General features: G+C 24.6%; 1 long non-coding RNA gene across 3 annotated transcripts in view; it reads left to right on the top strand.

Moving 5' to 3' along the window:
• The window catches only part of LOC129976673 (uncharacterized), a 372,556-nt gene that overhangs the window by 266,015 nt on the left and 83,493 nt on the right, over nt 1-23,048 (top strand). For all 3 annotated transcript variants that reach the window (XR_008785164.1, XR_008785163.1, XR_008785165.1), the window contains one exon: nt 19,635-19,709. This is a non-coding gene — a long non-coding RNA (uncharacterized LOC129976673). The remainder of the gene's footprint in view (nt 1-19,634; nt 19,710-23,048) is intronic.

Genomic DNA, 23,048 nt, shown 5'->3' with positions numbered 1-23,048 from the left:
GTCATTTGACCGAGGTTCAAAATTACGAGGTCCATCCTAAAATAGCCCTAGTGTTGCTTTAAAACGGGACGTTAATATAACTAAACTAAACTAAAACTATTAAAAACGTAAATATGAAGTTCAATCTTTAAAAAAAATCTATGGTATTGTAGCTATAAATATATTAAATAGGCTGTCTTCCTTAGTTTTCAATGAAAATTATTGTTAAAGATTAAATATTTAATGAAGTAATGAAAGCGATTGTAATTTCAAGGAAATAATATAATCTATATTTGGAAATTAGATCAAAAATAATTTTTTTAAATATTGCCATCATCAAAATTTGACAGACTATTAAATTGGTATCATTAAATAGACATTGTTTTAAATTTTGAAATGAAGTAAAATTTATTTTTATGCTTTCATATTTTTGTAAGTTATCTCGGAAAATTTTCAAAATTCATTTTCCATTAATCATAGTTAAAATTTTTTTTCTCTGAGATGTATATTTCCATTCTCCAAGATATATTTGTACCAAATTTGGTAGTTGTAGGTCCCCAACCACATATATATACACACATTCATCTTTATTAACAGTAGAGATATACTAAAATTATTTTGATTCAGTTATTGACAGATAAGTAATGATTATTGATTATTACTTTTCAGTTTACAAGTTGATTAAGATTACACGTGTGAATTGAAATTTAATATATACAAATCCGTACGATAATCCAACCAGTTTTGAAATAATGACTCACTAATTTACTTTTTCTTGATTAATTATAAAATATTTTGATGTAAGCAAGAAAATATTCAACGAAGCATAACTTTAAAAATTAATAATTCAACGAAAACTCATTTTGTTTATTTCTATATAATTGTTATCTTCGCAATTGAAAAAAAATATCGTTGCGCATGCGTTTGCCGATTTTAATAAAGACAAGACAGACAAATAAAACTTAAAGTGTAATTACACTGAAGCATTTCGAACTAAATGTTCTGATTTGAATATAGATAGACATATATGGGAAAAGTAATTGTATACCATATCATAAGATCCGATAACCTCAAAAAGGTTTTTTCTTCTAGACAAAATAACCTATAAATAAGGAAATATGCATTTTTATCAGAAAAAGTAAAAGGTAACAGATATTAATTCATGAAACTTTATTTGTGTATATTTAATATGAAAAGTAATGAAGTCAAGTGTAAAAACGAGATATTATTATAAATGAATTTTCAAATTAAAAATCTATATCTATAAAGTCTTTAATATAAACTCTAAATATAATTTTCTAACCATGCATTTTTCATATCAATGAATATGCATATTATTTTTCAGTAAAAAGTCTACATGTTTCCAAAGCCATCTTTTAAACGTCTATATGAATTTTTTTAATTATGATGCATTTAGTGTTAATGGATATGTATATTATTTTCCAACAAAAAGTCTACACTTGTCAAAGTATACAAGTCATTCATCAGAAATTTGCATGTAGTTTTTTAATAATGGTATTTTTAATGCTAATCAATATGTATATCATTTTCTAATCAAAATTCTATATGCTTTTAAAGTCATTCATCAGAAGTATACGTATTTTTTTAATGAAGTTGCTTTTAGTGTTTATTCATATCCGTATTTTTAACAAAATTATTTGCAAGTAGCAAAAGTCATTCATGAAATGTATATATTTAGATTAGATTTGGATTTAATCACTCTATGAAGATTTATGCATTCATTATTTGTTAAGTTCATTATACATTCTTTATTCTCTAAAGCATCTCTTTTGATATAACAATATTAAAGCCTATAAAATGGCATGAAAAGATCTTAATCGAATTTTGGAATTTATAAATGAACAAGAAAAAAGCGAACGTGTTTCATCTATCTTCCACAGTTTCCTTTGTAGCTATGAAATGCTGAGAACTATATCGAGACCTATAAAAAGGCCTATATTATAAATAGACCTATATTTTGGATTCATTCAATTAACGAGAAGAGAACCAATATGTAACTTCTATCCTTCACAGCTTTCTTTGTAGAATGTTGAGAACTTTATCGAGACCTATAAAAAAGCCTATGTTGACTATTGACTATTGAATTTTGGATTCAATCAGTCAACCAGAAGAAGACGAATATACATCCTCTATTCTTTAAAGCAATAATTGTTGAAAACTATATAAAGACCCATATCGAACTTTGAATTCAATCAGTCAAGGAAGAAAAGTTCAATATGCTTGCTCTCTAAAGCACTCCCTGCTTTTATTAAACGTTGAGAAATCAAAAATGAATATATTAGTAAATCAATTGATATGTTATATTCTATAAAAAGAATTTAATATAAAATGAATTAAATTCTCATTCAGTTTTATTTAATGTTTAAAAATAGATATTTAAAATTATAACAGATTAATTGTATATATGTCTTAGTAAAATTTATTTTAGGTAAATTTTTTTCTCCATTTAACAATAATTAATAAAATGAAGGTTTCTCTGTTTCTGCAAATGATAAGTAAAAACAGAGTATGTGCAAAATAATTAAAATAACTTAGTTTTACTGACTGATAATGAGGCAGAAACATGGAGATCAAGTTATATCTATACGATTTCACAAGTTATATCTATATGATCTAAACTAATAGAAATTAAGTATAACCAACATACTGATGAACTAGCTGATCGCCAAAAAGGACAAGTATCATATAAAAATATCTTGTATTTCAGGAGTAATATTTCAGTATTCAGTTATTGCTTTGACTTCACAACAATTAGAGAAGCAATAGTTTTTTCTGGATACCTGAACATTACATTCTAAAACAACTACAATGATTATTGAAATGCAACCAGGTAAAATAATATTTTCTCTTTGTGAACCAGATTTTCAGTTTTTTTCTATAATCAATTCTTATGAACGTGATAATGGAATTCATTCATAATATACTAGCTGCCTTTGACGACTATCTAGTTCACGTTATGTTTATTTTTAATTGAATCTCTTAAGCATAGTTTAATTTTTATGATTTTCTTTTGCTTTTAAATACCAATTTGTGACAAGCATCAAAGCCGAGTAATTTTAATAGCCTTACAAACATCCTATCCATTGTGTATATCTGAACTATTCTAATAGAATCAAATCCAGAGAAACCGTAGAGCTATTAAATTGCAATTATGTGGTTCATTTATCGTTTAATTTTTCCGATATTGTAACCACTTTTTTTATTCCTTATATAAGCTACACAGATATTAAATAGAATTAAATAGAATCTTTCTTTCTTAACTTTTAACAATGCAAGAAAATCACGTAGTTAAATATTCGACGAAGCAATGAAAATGCTTTGAATTTCATTCACAATAATAAACCTAGATTAAGGATTTTAACAGCAATTAAAATAGTATTATTCTGATAATTATTTTTTATTCTTTAAAATGGTGAAAAAAAAATTTTTTGTACCGGAATATTTTCGAAAATTATAACTGAAAAATCCAAATTCCCGCTTTTTAATTTATTAAAATTTTAATTAAAATTTCAAATCAATTGTTCCAAGGTGCAAAGTTTTTACCTACGACTTATGTATGGGCCAAATTCGGTAACTAAATTATTTCAGCTGTTGAGTTTAAGCAAAAAGTATGCACAAATACACACATTAATCTTTATTATCAAAAGAGACCGAAATTTATAATGGCTTCAAGGCTTTTGGTAACTATCGTCTGTCTAAAAATTTTAAAAACATACTAAATCGTGTTTAATAAAGCTGGTTTCGAATAAGTTTATTTTCTTTCAGATAACCTGAAGTTTAGTTCTTCAATGCTTAAAAAATGCATAATCTGTTCTAAAATTAGATTTTAAATGACATTGGAAATCTTTTTGAGGATTTAATGAATCCGTCTTCACAAGATATTTTATTTTAAGACCTACCAAAAGAAAATCTACTGTGAAAACGATTGCCAACTGAAGTTCTATAAAACTAAAGAAACATATATGAAAAAAAAATGTGTTCGAAATACCGCAGAAAACAATTCAGTCATAAAATCTGCATCTCTTAATGTTCCATCAGAAAATGAGCTAACCATTGGAATTGTGGTTACTTCTGTGAAACTCAAGCATTTCTCTTTCCGCAAACGATTTTTCAAAAGAAGAAGGAAGGGAATAAATGGAAAACAACTCAACCCCACTCAGAAAGAAACTCAATGGAAAACGATCACAGAACAAAGCATTCTAGACTTCCATTTTTCTGTCTGCATTCGATTTGCATGAGCAAGTAGGCCCTGGGATTTCACAGAAATTGCGATATGTATATGTGTTATTTTTTCCTCTTCCTTTGAATAACCATGTGTGTGGAACAAGTTTGGTATTCGTGCTCGGCGTATTGTGCAGGCCAGGAAAATGAATATGAAGTTCTGTTCAGTTCTTTTCTTTTTCCATTCTGCAAAATTTGAGGCACATTTTGAGCTTAAATGCAAAGTAAACAAATAGTTTCGGTAGACGAAAACATGTAGGTCCACCAGGAACTAACTGTTGCAAAGAAAATACTTTTCCAAGTAATGGAAAAACTACACCGCGTTATTCAAATGCAATATTCCGGAGATTAATTGTTCCTTTTGTAAGAGCTAAGATGTTCTTGTACGGTATTGTTGTAAAAATTGGTTGTGGAAATTAGAAATTTCTACAACAGATGTTTTTGTTTTTGGTTTTAATATTCTTCGCAGAAAGAAAATTTTGTTTTCGTCTGAGATGAGTACTAATTGAAGAGTGCAGATTTTGATTCGTTTCTTTGAAGAGTGGGAACAATGGTTTGGATTTTACTAAACAGGCAGGTATCAATCGATTTCAATCATTTTCTAACAAAGGCGAAAAGTCCCTTGAAATATACTTGTAACACAAAGGCGAAATGAATAGTTAGATCTTTTGTTAGTAACGTTTTCTGTAAAGTTGGCTAGGTTTTCAGATCCTTAGGAGAGTAAAAAGTAAACTTTTGTGTTTATTGTATTTTCATTTTTTCCCCTTTTTAAGAAGAGTGTTTTTAAGTTCAGTATTAATTTTATAGTAAAGAATATATATTTTGATTCGTTTTCATAAAATTTACAAAATTCTTGATAAATTTCAAATGATGCTATATTCCATAGATTCCTGATAGTACAGATTTTTGATAGTATACTTTTAATAGTACAGATTATAGATTTTTATTCATTTCCATAAAGTTTAGAGAAAAATTGTGACCAAATTATAATAATGCTATGTTTCACAGTTTCTTAAAAAGCGTTTTATGAAATAAAGATAAAATCATTTGCTATTTATTATTTTAGTGATATTGCCGCGTAGACAAAGTTAGCGTAAATGAACCGTGTGTTAACTAAAGTCAAAGATAGCATTCGCATGGAATAAAGTCTCAACTCGAGACTTTATTCAAGGAACTAAACCTTACATCTGTTTTTATCCACAAGATGAACTAACTCGAATCTTCCAGATGTAGAAAGATACAGAAATTATAAAAACTTTCTAGAGCAAACGTGAAATAATAGAAAGTAAATCAATAACGAAATAACTTTTAGGCAACTTTCCTGTAGTCAGAATAAATTTTCGAACTGTCGCTTTCAATTTATAGCATTTTACCACTCAGCCATTCAGTCCGCGCCAAGTCAAAACAAGTTTCGTTACAATATCATAAGTAATATTTCCTTTAAATTAGTGAAATAATATTTCCTATGGATTTCATTTTATTTTAAAATCATTAACGAAGCAGAACATAAACTTTTTATTATATTAATTTGATTTTAAAAAGATTATTTTGAGTTTAAATGACTATTAATTAAGTTAACAATATAGAGTATAGATTTCGATTCGCTTCTTCAAAGTTTAGAAAGCAAAGTTCTGAGCAAATTATAATAGAAAATTTAAATCATGCTATATTTCAAAGATTCCTGATACATTAATTAATATTTTGCTTTCTCATATACGAAGAGAAATTATTACAATAGTCAGAAAAATTCTAGAACATAAACTTTTTATTATATTAATTTGATTTTAAAAAGATTATTTTAAGTTTAAATGACTATTAAGTTAACAATATAGTATAGATTTCGATTCGCTTCTTTAAAGTTTAGAAAGCAAAGTTCTGAACAAATTATAATAGAAAATTTAAATCATGCTATATTTCAAAGATTCCTGATACATTAATTAATATTTTGCTTTCTCATATACGAAGAGAAATTATTACAATAGTCAGAAAAATTCTAGAACATAAACTTTTTATTATATTAATTTGATTTTAAAAAGATTATTTTAAGTTTAAATGACTATTAAGTTAACAATATAGTATAGATTTCGATTCGCTTCTTTAAAGTTTAGAAAGCAAAGTTCTGAACAAATTATAATAGAAAATTTAAATCATGCTATATTTCAAAGATTCCTGATACATTAATTAATATTTTGCTTTCTCATATACGAAGAGAAATTATTACAATAGTCAGAAAAATTCTAGAACATAAACTTTTTATTATATTAATTTGATTTTAAAAAGATTATTTTAAGTTTAAATGACTATTAAGTTAACAATATAGTATAGATTTCGATTCGCTTCTTTAAAGTTTAGAAAGCAAAGTTCTGAACAAATTATAATAGAAAATTTAAATCATGCTATATTTCAAAGATTCCTGATACATTAATTAATATTTTGCTTTCTCATATACGAAGAGAAATTATTACAATAGTCAGAAAAATTCTAGAACATAAACTTTTTATTATATTAATTTGATTTTAAAAAGATTATTTTAAGTTTAAATGACTATTAAGTTAACAATATAGTATAGATTTCGATTCGCTTCTTTAAAGTTTAGAAAGCAAAGTTCTGAACAAATTATAATAGAAAATTTAAATCATGCTATATTTCAAAGATTCCTGATACATTAATTAATATTTTGCTTTCTCATATACGAAGAGAAATTATTACAATAGTCAGAAAAATTCTAGAACATAAACTTTTTATTATATTAATTTGATTTTAAAAAGATTATTTTAAGTTTAAATGACTATTAAGTTAACAATATAGTATAGATTTCGATTCGCTTCTTTAAAGTTTAGAAAGCAAAGTTCTGAACAAATTATAATAGAAAATTTAAATCATGCTATATTTCAAAGATTCCTGATACATTAATTAATATTTTGCTTTCTCATATACGAAGAGAAATTATTACAATAGTCAGAAAAATTCTAGAACATAAACTTTTTATTATATTAATTTGATTTTAAAAAGATTATTTTGAGTTTAAATGACTATTAAGTTAACAATATAGTATAGATTTCGATTCGCTTCTTCAAAGTTTAGAAAGCAAAGTTCTGAACAAATTATAATAGAAAATTTAAATCATGCTATATTTCAAAGATTCCTGATACATTAATTAATATTTTGCTTTCTCATATACGAAGAGAAATTATTACAATAGTCAGAAAAATTCTAGAACATAAACTTTTTATTATATTAATTTGATTTTAAAAAGATTATTTTGAGTTTAAATGACTATTAAGTTAACAATATAGTATAGATTTCGATTCGCTTCTTCAAAGTTTAGAAAGCAAAGTTCTGAACAAATTATAATAGAAAATTTAAATCATGCTATATTTCAAAGATTCCTGATACATTAATTAATATTTTGCTTTCTCATATACGAAGAGAAATTATTACAATAGTCAGAAAAATTCTAGAACATAAACTTTTTATTATATTAATTTGATTTTAAAAAGATTATTTTGAGTTTAAATGACTATTAAGTTAACAATATAGTATAGTTTTCGATTCGCTTCTTCAAAGTTTAGAAAGCAAAGTTCTGAACAAATTATAATAGAAAATTTAAATCATGCTATATTTCAAAGATTCCTGATACATTAATTAATATTTTGCTTTCTCATATACGAAGAGAAATTATTACAATAGTCAGAAAAATTCTAGAACATAAACTTTTTATTATATTAATTTGATTTTAAAAAGATTATTTTGAGTTTAAATGACTATTAAGTTAACAATATAGTATAGATTTCGATTCGCTTCTTCAAAGTTTAGAAAGCAAAGTTCTGAACAAATTATAATAGAAAATTTAAATCATGCTATATTTCAAAGATTCCTGATACATTAATTAATATTTTGCTTTCTCATATACGAAGAGAAATTATTACAATAGTCAGAAAAATTCTAGAACATAAACTTTTTATTATATTAATTTGATTTTAAAAAGATTATTTTGAGTTTAAATGACTATTAAGTTAACAATATAGTATAGATTTCGATTCGCTTCTTTAAAGTTTAGAAAGCAAAGTTCTGAACAAATTATAATAGAAAATTTAAATCATGCTATATTTCAAAGATTCCTGATACATTAATTAATATTTTGCTTTCTCATATACGAAGAGAAATTATTACAATAGTCAGAAAAATTCTAGAACATAAACTTTTTATTATATTAATTTGATTTTAAAAAGATTATTTTGAGTTTAAATGACTATTAAGTTAACAATATAGTATAGATTTCGATTCGCTTCTTTAAAGTTTAGAAAGCAAAGTTCTGAACAAATTATAATAGAAAATTTAAATCATGCTATATTTCAAAGATTCCTGATACATTAATTAATATTTTGCTTTCTCATATACGAAGAGAAATTATTACAATAGTCAGAAAAATTCTAGAACATAAACTTTTTATTATATTAATTTGATTTTAAAAAGATTATTTTGAGTTTAAATGACTATTAAGTTAACAATATAGTATAGATTTCGATTCGCTTCTTTAAAGTTTAGAAAGCAAAGTTCTGAACAAATTATAATAGAAAATTTAAATCATGCTATATTTCAAAGATTCCTGATACATTAATTAATATTTTGCTTTCTCATATACGAAGAGAAATTATTACAATAGTCAGAAAAATTCTAGAACATAAACTTTTTATTATATTAATTTGATTTTAAAAAGATTATTTTGAGTTTAAATGACTATTAAGTTAACAATATAGTATAGATTTCGATTCGCTTCTTCAAAGTTTAGAAAGCAAAGTTCTGAACAAATTATAATAGAAAATTTAAATCATGCTATATTTCAAAGATTCCTGATACATTAATTAATATTTTGCTTTCTCATATACGAAGAGAAATTATTACAATAGTCAGAAAAATTCTAGAACATAAACTTTTTATTATATTAATTTGATTTTAAAAAGATTATTTTGAGTTTAAATGACTATTAAGTTAACAATATAGTATAGATTTCGATTCGCTTCTTCAAAGTTTAGAAAGCAAAGTTCTGAACAAATTATAATAGAAAATTTAAATCATGCTATATTTCAAAGATTCCTGATACATTAATTAATATTTTGCTTTCTCATATACGAAGAGAAATTATTACAATAGTCAGAAAAATTCTAGAACATAAACTTTTTATTATATTAATTTGATTTTAAAAAGATTATTTTGAGTTTAAATGACTATTAAGTTAACAATATAGTATAGATTTCGATTCGCTTCTTCAAAGTTTAGAAAGCAAAGTTCTGAACAAATTATAATAGAAAATTTAAATCATGCTATATTTCAAAGATTCCTGATACATTAATTAATATTTTGCTTTCTCATATACGAAGAGAAATTATTACAATAGTCAGAAAAATTCTAGAACATAAACTTTTTATTATATTAATTTGATTTTAAAAAGATTATTTTGAGTTTAAATGACTATTAAGTTAACAATATAGTATAGATTTCGATTCGCTTCTTTAAAGTTTAGAAAGCAAAGTTCTGAACAAATTATAATAGAAAATTTAAATCATGCTATATTTCAAAGATTCCTGATACATTAATTAATATTTTGCTTTCTCATATACGAAGAGAAATTATTACAATAGTCAGAAAAATTCTAGAACATAAACTTTTTATTATATTAATTTGATTTTAAAAAGATTATTTTGAGTTTAAATGACTATTAAGTTAACAATATAGTATAGATTTCGATTCGCTTCTTTAAAGTTTAGAAAGCAAAGTTCTGAACAAATTATAATAGAAAATTTAAATCATGCTATATTTCAAAGATTCCTGATACATTAATTAATATTTTGCTTTCTCATATACGAAGAGAAATTATTACAATAGTCAGAAAAATTCTAGAACATAAACTTTTTATTATATTAATTTGATTTTAAAAAGATTATTTTGAGTTTAAATGACTATTAAGTTAACAATATAGTATAGATTTCGATTCGCTTCTTCAAAGTTTAGAAAGCAAAGTTCTGAACAAATTATAATAGAAAATTTAAATCATGCTATATTTCAAAGATTCCTGATACATTAATTAATATTTTGCTTTCTCATATACGAAGAGAAATTATTACAATAGTCAGAAAAATTCTAGAACATAAACTTTTTATTATATTAATTTGATTTTAAAAAGATTATTTTGAGTTTAAATGACTATTAAGTTAACAATATAGTATAGATTTCGATTCGCTTCTTCAAAGTTTAGAAAGCAAAGTTCTGAACAAATTATAATAGAAAATTTAAATCATGCTATATTTCAAAGATTCCTGATACATTAATTAATATTTTGCTTTCTCATATACGAAGAGAAATTATTACAATAGTCAGAAAAATTCTAGAACATAAACTTTTTATTATATTAATTTGATTTTAAAAAGATTATTTTGAGTTTAAATGACTATTAAGTTAACAATATAGTATAGATTTCGATTCGCTTCTTCAAAGTTTAGAAAGCAAAGTTCTGAACAAATTATAATAGAAAATTTAAATCATGCTATATTTCAAAGATTCCTGATACATTAATTAATATTTTGCTTTCTCATATACGAAGAGAAATTATTACAATAGTCAGAAAAATTCTAGAACATAAACTTTTTATTATATTAATTTGATTTTAAAAAGATTATTTTGAGTTTAAATGACTATTAAGTTAACAATATAGTATAGATTTCGATTCGCTTCTTCAAAGTTTAGAAAGCAAAGTTCTGAACAAATTATAATAGAAAATTTAAATCATGCTATATTTCAAAGATTCCTGATACATTAATTAATATTTTGCTTTCTCATATACGAAGAGAAATTATTACAATAGTCAGAAAAATTCTAGAACATAAACTTTTTATTATATTAATTTGATTTTAAAAAGATTATTTTGAGTTTAAATGACTATTAAGTTAACAATATAGTATAGATTTCGATTCGCTTCTTCAAAGTTTAGAAAGCAAAGTTCTGAACAAATTATAATAGAAAATTTAAATCATGCTATATTTCAAAGATTCCTGATACATTAATTAATATTTTGCTTTCTCATATACGAAGAGAAATTATTACAATAGTCAGAAAAATTCTAGAACATAAACTTTTTATTATATTAATTTGATTTTAAAAAGATTATTTTGAGTTTAAATGACTATTAAGTTAACAATATAGTATAGATTTCGATTCGCTTCTTCAAAGTTTAGAAAGCAAAGTTCTGAACAAATTATAATAGAAAATTTAAATCATGCTATATTTCAAAGATTCCTGATACATTAATTAATATTTTGCTTTCTCATATACGAAGAGAAATTATTACAATAGTCAGAAAAATTCTAGAACATAAACTTTTTATTATATTAATTTGATTTTAAAAAGATTATTTTGAGTTTAAATGACTATTAAGTTAACAATATAGTATAGATTTCGATTCGCTTCTTCAAAGTTTAGAAAGCAAAGTTCTGAACAAATTATAATAGAAAATTTAAATCATGCTATATTTCAAAGATTCCTGATACATTAATTAATATTTTGCTTTCTCATATACGAAGAGAAATTATTACAATAGTCAGAAAAATTCTAGAACATAAACTTTTTATTATATTAATTTGATTTTAAAAAGATTATTTTGAGTTTAAATGACTATTAAGTTAACAATATAGTATAGATTTCGATTCGCTTCTTCAAAGTTTAGAAAGCAAAGTTCTGAACAAATTATAATAGAAAATTTAAATCATGCTATATTTCAAAGATTCCTGATACATTAATTAATATTTTGCTTTCTCATATACGAAGAGAAATTATTACAATAGTCAGAAAAATTCTAGAACATAAACTTTTTATTATATTAATTTGATTTTAAAAAGATTATTTTGAGTTTAAATGACTATTAAGTTAACAATATAGTATAGATTTCGATTCGCTTCTTCAAAGTTTAGAAAGCAAAGTTCTGAACAAATTATAATAGAAAATTTAAATCATGCTATATTTCAAAGATTCCTGATACATTAATTAATATTTTGCTTTCTCATATACGAAGAGAAATTATTACAATAGTCAGAAAAATTCTAGAACATAAACTTTTTATTATATTAATTTGATTTTAAAAAGATTATTTTGAGTTTAAATGACTATTAAGTTAACAATATAGTATAGATTTCGATTCGCTTCTTCAAAGTTTAGAAAGCAAAGTTCTGAACAAATTATAATAGAAAATTTAAATCATGCTATATTTCAAAGATTTCTGATACATTAATTAATATTTTGCTTTCTCATATACGAAGAGAAATTATTACAATAGTCAGAAAAATTCTAGAACATAAACTTTTTATTATATTAATTTGATTTTAAAAAGATTATTTTGAGTTTAAATGACTATTAAGTTAACAATATAGTATAGATTTCGATTCGCTTCTTCAAAGTTTAGAAAGCAAAGTTCTGAACAAATTATAATAGAAAATTTAAATCATGCTATATTTCAAAGATTCCTGATACATTAATTAATATTTTGCTTTCTCATATACGAAGAGAAATTATTACAATAGTCAGAAAAATTCTAGAACATAAACTTTTTATTATATTAATTTGATTTTAAAAAGATTATTTTGAGTTTAAATGACTATTAAGTTAACAATATAGTATAGATTTCGATTCGCTTCTTCAAAGTTTAGAAAGCAAAGTTCTGAACAAATTATAATAGAAAATTTAAATCATGCTATATTTCAAAGATTCCTGATACATTAATTAATATTTTGCTTTCTCATATACGAAGAGAAATTATTACAATAGTCAGAAAAATTCTAGAACATAAACTTTTTATTATATTAATTTGATTTTAAAAAGATTATTTTGAGTTTAAATGACTATTAAGTTAACAATATAGTATAGATTTCGATTCGCTTCTTTAAAGTTTAGAAAGCAAAGTTCTGAACAAATTATAATAGAAAATTTAAATCATGCTATATTTCAAAGATTCCTGATACATTAATTAATATTTTGCTTTCTCATATACGAAGAGAAATTATTACAATAGTCAGAAAAATTCTAGAACATAAACTTTTTATTATATTAATTTGATTTTAAAAAGATTATTTTGAGTTTAAATGACTATTAAGTTAACAATATAGTATAGATTTCGATTCGCTTCTTTAAAGTTTAGAAAGCAAAGTTCTGAACAAATTATAATAGAAAATTTAAATCATGCTATATTTCAAAGATTCCTGATACATTAATTAATATTTTGCTTTCTCATATACGAAGAGAAATTATTACAATAGTCAGAAAAATTCTAGAACATAAACTTTTTATTATATTAATTTGATTTTAAAAAGATTATTTTGAGTTTAAATGACTATTAAGTTAACAATATAGTATAGATTTCGATTCGCTTCTTCAAAGTTTAGAAAGCAAAGTTCTGAACAAATTATAATAGAAAATTTAAATCATGCTATATTTCAAAGATTCCTGATACATTAATTAATATTTTGCTTTCTCATATACGAAGAGAAATTATTACAATAGTCAGAAAAATTCTAGAACATAAACTTTTTATTATATTAATTTGATTTTAAAAAGATTATTTTGAGTTTAAATGACTATTAAGTTAACAATATAGTATAGATTTCGATTCGCTTCTTCAAAGTTTAGAAAGCAAAGTTCTGAACAAATTATAATAGAAAATTTAAATCATGCTATATTTCAAAGATTCCTGATACATTAATTAATATTTTGCTTTCTCATATACGAAGAGAAATTATTACAATAGTCAGAAAAATTCTAGAACATAAACTTTTTATTATATTAATTTGATTTTAAAAAGATTATTTTGAGTTTAAATGACTATTAAGTTAACAATATAGTATAGATTTCGATTCGCTTCTTCAAAGTTTAGAAAGCAAAGTTCTGAACAAATTATAATAGAAAATTTAAATCATGCTATATTTCAAAGATTCCTGATACATTAATTAATATTTTGCTTTCTCATATACGAAGAGAAATTATTACAATAGTGAGAAAAATTCTAGGTGAAAATTTTCACAAATACTCATTCCCGAAAAACACAATTTTGGAATTATGTCTACTTGTGAATGCGACAACTCATAAAGGCATAGATCTAGATAGATGAAATTTAGAACGTTATTTTTATTCTTAATTGATAGATTTCTCTCACATATTGAGCGAAATGATTTCGAAGAATGCACATATTCTGTCTAGAAGTCTGCAGCGGATTGAATTGAGCGAGGACAGAACCTGGGACCTTGTGGTTCGCAGCCCAATAACATGACCACAATACAAAAGCAATTGCTCGTATAGCGTAGCTGTTAACTGCCTTATAAGTTTTCACCACAAGTCAAACGAATACAGTTGTTAAAGAACTGTAAAGAATTAGATAAATAAAATTTAATACATAGATTTAATGTCTGAGGCATACATTCGAATTAAATTCGGAACCAAATCTATCAAAGGGTAGACCGTCTGTCGTTCTTTACATTCCCATGCATGCATGATAACTAAAAATCGAAGCGACTCAGATAGAAAAAAAATTTTGATGTATGATCGTATTTTTAAAATCATAGTTTGAAGATAAATTTTGTTTCAAATTATCGAGAAAAATGTTTTTAAATGCATTTTGGTTTTTTTTATTATACTACAAAATGCAAAATGCATAAGTGCGGAATTAAGGAAATAAAAATCTGAGGTAATTATGATCTTCCACTAAGTTCATAATTGAGAGGCTAGAGGAAGATAGAAAGCATATATATTATTATCATTCGTAAAAACTTCAGTGAAACTATTCTCGCTAGTTTATTCTTTTAGTAAAGTAATATTTTCATAGATTTCATTTTTTCCCTTCAGTCAATAAGAGAAAATGTGAACTTGTTGTTATTTTAATTTAAATATCGAAAAAAAAAATTTTCTGAGCTAAAAACGAGAATTAATGTATAATACAAAGCACCGATTCTGATTAATTTCTTGTAAGTTTAGAAGTTAACTTTTTGAAACAAACTAAAATAACAAATTATTAAATTATATTTTATCCAAAAGTACTTCGAAATGATTTTTCAAAAAAAAAAATGAAAGCAATTATTAATTTTATTTAACGAAATAACGCTTTATGAAGATTTCTTTTAATTTTCAATATATTCGGAGAGAAAAATAAAAACTTGCTGTTTTTGTTTCAATGCAGAGATAGTTCATATGTTTTTTAATCGTTTTCTAAATATGTGAATAATTATTTGGCTTAAACAATTTTTGATCATTAAGTTAAAACGATTTTTTTCAGTAACCATCTGCTTAAGTTTAGCATTATCACCTGACAGAATTTATTTTTTTAAATTAGAAAATAGTATTTTTAAATAAACAATATATCGAAGGCCTTTAATCTGTTTTTCGAAAGAAAATTATCTATCCTGTTATATAAGATCCCAATAAAAGCAATGGAATCTGTATATTTTAAGGTGAAATAAGTATTATTATTAATTACGAAATAAAAATACACCTTAATTACTGAAATAATAATTTCAACCTTAAAAACTCTCAAAAATAATAAATTTCAACAACTTTCTCTTTGATAGGTGACAAAATGTAATGAAAGAAGCATAGTTCTATATAAGGTGCATTTATCTGCTGAAAAATTAAAATATATTAAAATATTTAGTAGCATTTGATGAAATTAATTATTAAATTATTGCGATTAAAAGTCTATACATTACAGAACATTTGACTCGAAGAAATACCCTAAAATCAGGGATTTCTTCTTTATCTAGTGTCCATAAGAATTCATTGAATGATAGTATTTCTTAGTTAAAAAAAGTTAATTAAAAATTATTTTGCATTGAAAAAGTACATTATCACCTGAAAAGTTCTGCCTAATATCAAACAAACGGTTTTTAAATTTAATAGTTTTAACTGCAACTGTAACTTGTAGAACATATTACTTAAATTAGTCCAATTAAAAAATAATTTCATATAAATAAAAAAAAATCATAATTTGTGATAGTTTATGGTTATTGACTTTTAAAATTATCTGTATAATAATTAGTTGCAAATAATAATTATTAAGACTTCACAATTATTTAAAATAGGTATAATAAAAAAAATTACTATATTTCTGCGCAAATATGCAAGTCCTTTATGTGTCATAAATTTTGCAGGAGAATTCGCTTAACTTTAGCGAAACTTAAATATATCGTCATCTAAGAGCTATGGTCACAGAAATATATATATACTAAATATTTTGTCATCTCTGTTTCAAATAAATATCTTGTTGTTTAAGTGTGTTGACGGAATATCTTGTAGTCTAGGGGCCACAGTTGTAGAAATACATGCCCACTAAATGTCTTCTAGTGTATTACTAACTTTAAAGCACATTCAACTGATTATCATTTCCTTAAAGACTATGGACTTTAAAGTATATATTGACTTAATGTCTTGCTGGCTAAGTTTCTGTGCTCCTTCTTTCAGGAGAATATACTTCTTCAACATCCAATGAAATATATTGGATGTTTGTACTTTAAATTAAAAATATCTTTTTTCATAAAAACAATTTTTACCTAAATGAGAAATTTTCTTTTTACGTATAATAAGAAAAAAGAGAAATTGAATTATTTCAATTGTTTACTATGCTGAAAAATTGATTTGTGTCTAAAATAGCGGATATGTATTTATCCAATATTCTTTATTTAAGAATAATTTACTTCATAAAATAATTTGATTTCAGTTTCCGCATTCTTTCTTTAGGAAATAGCATTCATTATACATGCATCTTCGGCTGCTATTTCCCCAAATACTTAAATTTGGTAAAATATTTTAACACAAAATCCCTTCATATTATTAAAATACAATGCACCTTTCTAATTCCAAATTGGAATGACAATTCCTCAAAATATTTTTCAATTTCCGACATGCAGAATAAATAATCTATTAGTTAAAACGATTTTATAGTTCTTTTTTAAATTCTTCATAATATGAAAACAATCAAAATTTCATATTATTTTTCAATCAAAAGCAATTATTGAGATAGTGGATAGAAATATAGCTTATTTTTTAGCTCAGGAGCTAGATAATATTTTATTTCTGTTATTTGAAGAATTTTGTACTAATATTTAAATTTCTAACCTAGGAGACTATAACCTTTGATTTATACTATTTTAGGCATAATAAAGGGAAAAAAAATCATATTTTGTTCTCTTTTTAAAACACTTTTGGCTTTAAACGAACTTTTTTATTTCTTAGGAGTTTTTTCAATGCATTTTCTACAAAATTAGGAAATTTTATAACATGTTCAACTCCATTTTATAACATGTTTGAAAAAATTTATCACTAGCAACCTTAATTAAAAATATAGAAAATCCTAGCTATACTAAAACGAAATCAGCAAGATTTTTTTTTGTCAATATAATAGAAGAAAAGAACTGAAATTCTCTAAAGTGAACAAAAACCTCAAAAATTGCTTTGTTGCTGGAAGAACTTCCATTGCCTACTATCGCAAAGTAAGGAAGTCGGTCTGTAAAAATGATTTGCATAATTATTCATTCCGACAACAGGTGTCATTCAGGGCACCTTCGTCAATTGCCCTAAAAATTCATACTTAAGCCAATTCAAACTCTCCAAAGCTCTTCAGAACTCCAAAACGCTCCGATCACCTGCTTTTTAAACACCCTCCACTACATTGGAATAAAAACAGCTAACGACATATTCACAAAAAAAGAGAACAAATAAGAAAGTAACAGCGTGTATTTGTAGTTATATGCAAACGAAGCACCAAGCTTCCCAAAATATGTGAGAATCACTTGCAAACAACTCGGAGATCTGATTTGCATATATATATTTTTTTCGAAATCGCATACAATCGCTTCTTTTTCTCCCAGTGTGAAGCATTGTCGATTGGGGCACATTTTTTAGTTGTGCAAATAAGAAATTGAATAAGAGATCGGTATTTTTGTTGCTCGGTCTTGCGTTCAATACAAAGGATTTAGTATGAAAGTACCAGATTTTTTCCCCCATCTTTGTTGGGTGATTTCTTGTATCTTCTCATGCGATGTAGATAGAACGGAATACTGTTTGGAGCCATGGGGGTGTAGCAGTTTTCTGAACGATGCATGGAATTCATTTGTGATTTTCTTTTTCACAGACTTAATGGGCTTGTAGTTGGAAAATTCCATGATTTAATCACGTTCAGCTGTTACTTTAGAGGGTATTGCGGAGCGAAAAATTCGAGCGTAAAAAGAAGGTTAAAAAGTTGTACATCTGAGTAGATATTTACACATTCAAACATTAGCTGGAAATTTTTTACTTAAATAGTTTATAAGTTCTTTGATATCGTGTAAAATTCTAAGTTGTTCGTATTAGAATGAATAAACTTCAATTTTTTAAAAAATTAATCATCAAAAAAGAATTTTTAGAACGATCTTTTTTGAGTGTACTAAACATTTGAAAATAATTTTTAATCAAACTTATAGAGGTCTAAACAAGAGAGGAGCTGATGTAAATGCTATTAATTAAATTGGAATTTAAATTACATTATTAAGTAAATGTTTACATGTTTATTATTCAAAAATTAAAAACTACTTATATGAAGAATAATATTACATACAAAATCATTTAATCACCTGAAATATTTTTAAACAATTAAAATGAGGATATAAATTGAAACATGATTTTTAAAAACTGTCCTTAGCTAATTTCATTCACAAGATATGAATAACTGTTTCAGAAGTATCTCCTATTTCGATAGTAAATATTCCAAAAAATCTTATACTACTAAATAATATTTGAATTTACTTAAAAATTGCTTGCTATACTTGACATTGCTTGGAAGGAAGATAATTATATGTTTGATACTTCGAAATTAAAAACTACTTTCGTAAAAAAAAATATTATATACAAAATCATTTGAAATATTTAATAAATAAAACTCGTCTGAAATGTTTTTTTTAATTAAATTGAGAATACAAATTAAGAACAAACGATTTTTAAACCTTTTATTAGCAAATTTCTTCGTGAATAGTTGTTTCACAAGCATTTCATATTTAGATAGAAACTATTCTAAAAATTTTATTGTGAAGGAAAATTGAAAATTAATCAGTTTAGTAAGTAATGTCTTAAAACGCTTATAAATGAATAATCAAGATAAATTCTCTTAAAGTAAATGCACGTTTTTTTTTTTTTTTTTGGTTTCAATTAATCTTTTATTATTTCTAAGCATTTCTAATTTTACAATCTTCTTTCCAAACTATAAAATTCTGCCCTTCCAATTTACATATCCTTCATGAAATTTTATAATTTCCGATGGCATTTTTAAAGTTATCTGCTTTATGAAGCACATTCTTATTTGGATCTGCTGCCATTTTTTTCTTTAAATAATAAATCTTTTTTTCCTTTTACAGGAATATTCGAAGTTCTTCATTATTCATCATTATTTTTTCAAATGATGCAAGGGTTTTTCCTTTTATTTCTCAAAGGTAAGCTATGTTAATTCCAAAAATATGAGTAAAAGTATTAATAATATTGTCCATAAAAATATTTAATTTTTAGCAAACGTAGAATAATATGATTTATCTACACATTTATACATCTACAAAGCAATATTATTGTATTTTTCTCGTCCTCGGGAATTAAATAAGTCTTGATTTCTTTAAGGACATAAATTAAAAATGTGTGTTTGATTAAAATTATTATTAAATTCAAAAACTAAAAATCTTCCATAATTAAATAAGATATTAGTGTTAAAATTTGCATGCTTACGATTATGCATAGATTGTTCTGTCCAATCGTAGCTAATTTCTAAACCTTTAGGTATAACTACGTTCAATAACTGTATACTTCCAATTGCAAAAATGCTCCAAATGACTTAAAACTTATATACTGTGTGTTTGAATAAATTAATGAATTCTGAAAAAAATTGATATTTCTGAAGAATTAATAGCCATTGATATGGAATTATGGCTATTAATTTTGAAGAATTAATAGCTATAATTCAATACTGTCCTCCTATTAATCTTACTTAGCAAAATAGTTTTGGCACACTAGTATCTTAACCCTTTCTAGGGCCGTGGGAAGTATGCTTCCCACCAAATTTATCAATCTTTGTATGAAATTATGTAGGTTGGCATAAGTTCTGACAAATTATTTTAGTAAGTCAGAAACTTAGAGGCTTCAGTTCTTTATCTTAGACAAAATGATGTGGCTTGATTTGTTACTTAATTATTAATTAAGCAAATTAATTAATTAATCAAATTAAATTTATCTAATAAGCTAAATGAATCCCTTTTCTTATTCTAATTTCAAGCCTAAAAATATTTTAACATAATATGACTAGAAAAAAATGGCCCTTTAAAGGGTTAAACAAAAAATTCTGATATACTGACACTTTAAACATCTAGACAATAATTTATAGAGTTTTTTAATTAAAACATATGATTTATCAAAAATCTTCTACTGACTAATCTTTATAATTCAGTCAATATTTGTCAAAGAATCGCAGAATTATTGAATTCTTTCGTTTTAGACGTGAAAATGTTAAGAACCTTTTAATAAGTCTATCAATTTTGGTAATTAATTGAATATTTTCGATTAAAAGAATATTTTACTGAATACAACTAATATAGTTACGGCATAAAAATTGCGTCATTGTAATTTTTTCAATTACACATTTACGGACAGAAGCACCATAAAATTCACTTCTCCGCTTCATTCAATATATATATATATATATATATATATATATATATATATATATATATATATATATATATATATATATATATATATATATATATATATATATATATATATTAATTAGAAATATATTACTCAGTAGGATTGCGAAATTAAGCAGAGCTCAGGGCACAATGTACTTTTCTCTCCATTGGTTTTCCAACTGCAAACAACTCCCAGAGTATGATATTACGTTTTCGTCTTTTAGCTACATTTTTCTTTTTAAAAAAATGTCATTAGCATATTGTTTTTTTTATTTGATTTCCTATTACCAGCACTGTCAACCTCTATCCTCCCCCTTCTTTTACCTGTCGATGCTATTGTGACTGCTATTTGGAACGTTGTACATATTTACTGATAAGGCATAGTTAGAATGGGCACCTCATTTATTAGCATCCTTTTTTAAAAGTTGAGGTTTAAAAATTTTTATTTTACAACAGGTTTCGTTACTTTAAAACTTGAGCAGCTAACCTGAAATTCACAGGAGAACAACAGCAATTTTCTAATACCACCCTCTTCCACAGTTAATTTTGAAGCTAATTTGATTTGATTTGGCTCTTATAAAATAACAATCTTTCGCGGTGTCCGGTCTGACTTATCTGTCAGAAAAACGAAATACCACGAGACCTCTGAAATTTGTTTGCCGCAAAGGCTTTTGATAGAAATATCAATGACAGTTCAAAAATAAGTATAAATCTCAAGCTTTCATATTTTTTCCCTCACTTATATATTAAGTTTAAAATTTGAATTAATTGTAACCACACTAATCTAGTGGAATTAAAAATTTATAACAACAATTTTATTGGTTTAAGTTATTAAACTGGCTGTTCAAAACAAGCCATTTAAGTTGGCACTGGATGGGTTGTAGTTGAAACACTGATTTTTCTCTTTTAAATAAAAATCTTTTAATTTGTGACTGGAATTAATTTTAAAGAGTGCAAATTTTGAGAAATCTTTTACATTTTTTTACAAAAATAATGTGAGAAACATTTTTGAAATTCTACTTACTTGCTATATTGAAGATTATAATTGGCAAAACCTTCAAATAGACATCTTAATTAGTTTTTGAAATTTTTTTACTTTGACAGAAGAAATTGAGACATCGAAAAAGTTTTCTAAGTATGTTTCTATAAATCAGAATTTACTGATAAAAAGAAAACCCTATTCTAAAAGTTTGATGAAAATTAATATTTTAGTTATCACGAGGAGGACCTTGGGTCAAATGCGTTGCTACAAGTGAGTCTTAGGAAGATACAGATGTTTCGGGTACCATCTTTGTGGAGCGCTATTGAGTCAGATGAGTACGCTTACACAATTTTTTTGGGAAAAAAAAATCTTAAAGAGAAAAATAATGCCATGCCTCAAGCGCTGATTATATTTTCTGAACCACTGATGGCGGTTGGTGGCGTAAATATTATTCTGCTTAGTGCGCCTATTACTCTAGCTACGCCACTGTTTGGGATTAACTTTTCCAGACTTCCCAACCACTACGCCCCAGAAAAAAGAGTCAAATATTTGATAATGTTTATTATTAATAATAGCGTATAAATACAGAATTCATATCTATTATCAATTATTAATTTAAAATGGAAGTGGATAAGCGGCGTTCATTGAAAACTTTCTTGACAACATTTTAAAATACATTAAAAATAAGTACATTGTTGTCAAATAAATGTAAAAATATCTCAAAATTAATTAAAATCGACAAGAAAGATTTAAAAGTAATTAAACTTAAGTAATTAAAGTAAATTTAATCAAATTTATTTTTGTAGTATAATATTTAAAATTATAATAAAACCGAATGAGTGTCTGTGTGTTATAGAGAGTTGACACTATACAGGATACGAATATGTGAATATAGTTTAACAAACTACAGAGTTCATTATCCTAATAAACTAATTAATTTAATAATAATAATTAATTAATTTAATAAAATTTTTCTGTGTCAAGTAATTTGAGAATCTGAAAAGATACATCGCATTACTCAATATGAATAGATCCATTCCATTTTAAATACAATAAATTGATCTAGAGCTACAAAGTTTGATACATAAACAGATTGGAGAAGAGAGCTATAAAATTTA

The sequence above is a fragment of the Argiope bruennichi genome, chromosome 7, assembly GCF_947563725.1.
Source record: "Argiope bruennichi chromosome 7, qqArgBrue1.1, whole genome shotgun sequence".
NCBI lineage: Eukaryota > Metazoa > Arthropoda > Arachnida > Araneae > Araneidae > Argiope > Argiope bruennichi.
This window is presented reverse-complemented; position numbering and strand designations above follow the sequence as displayed.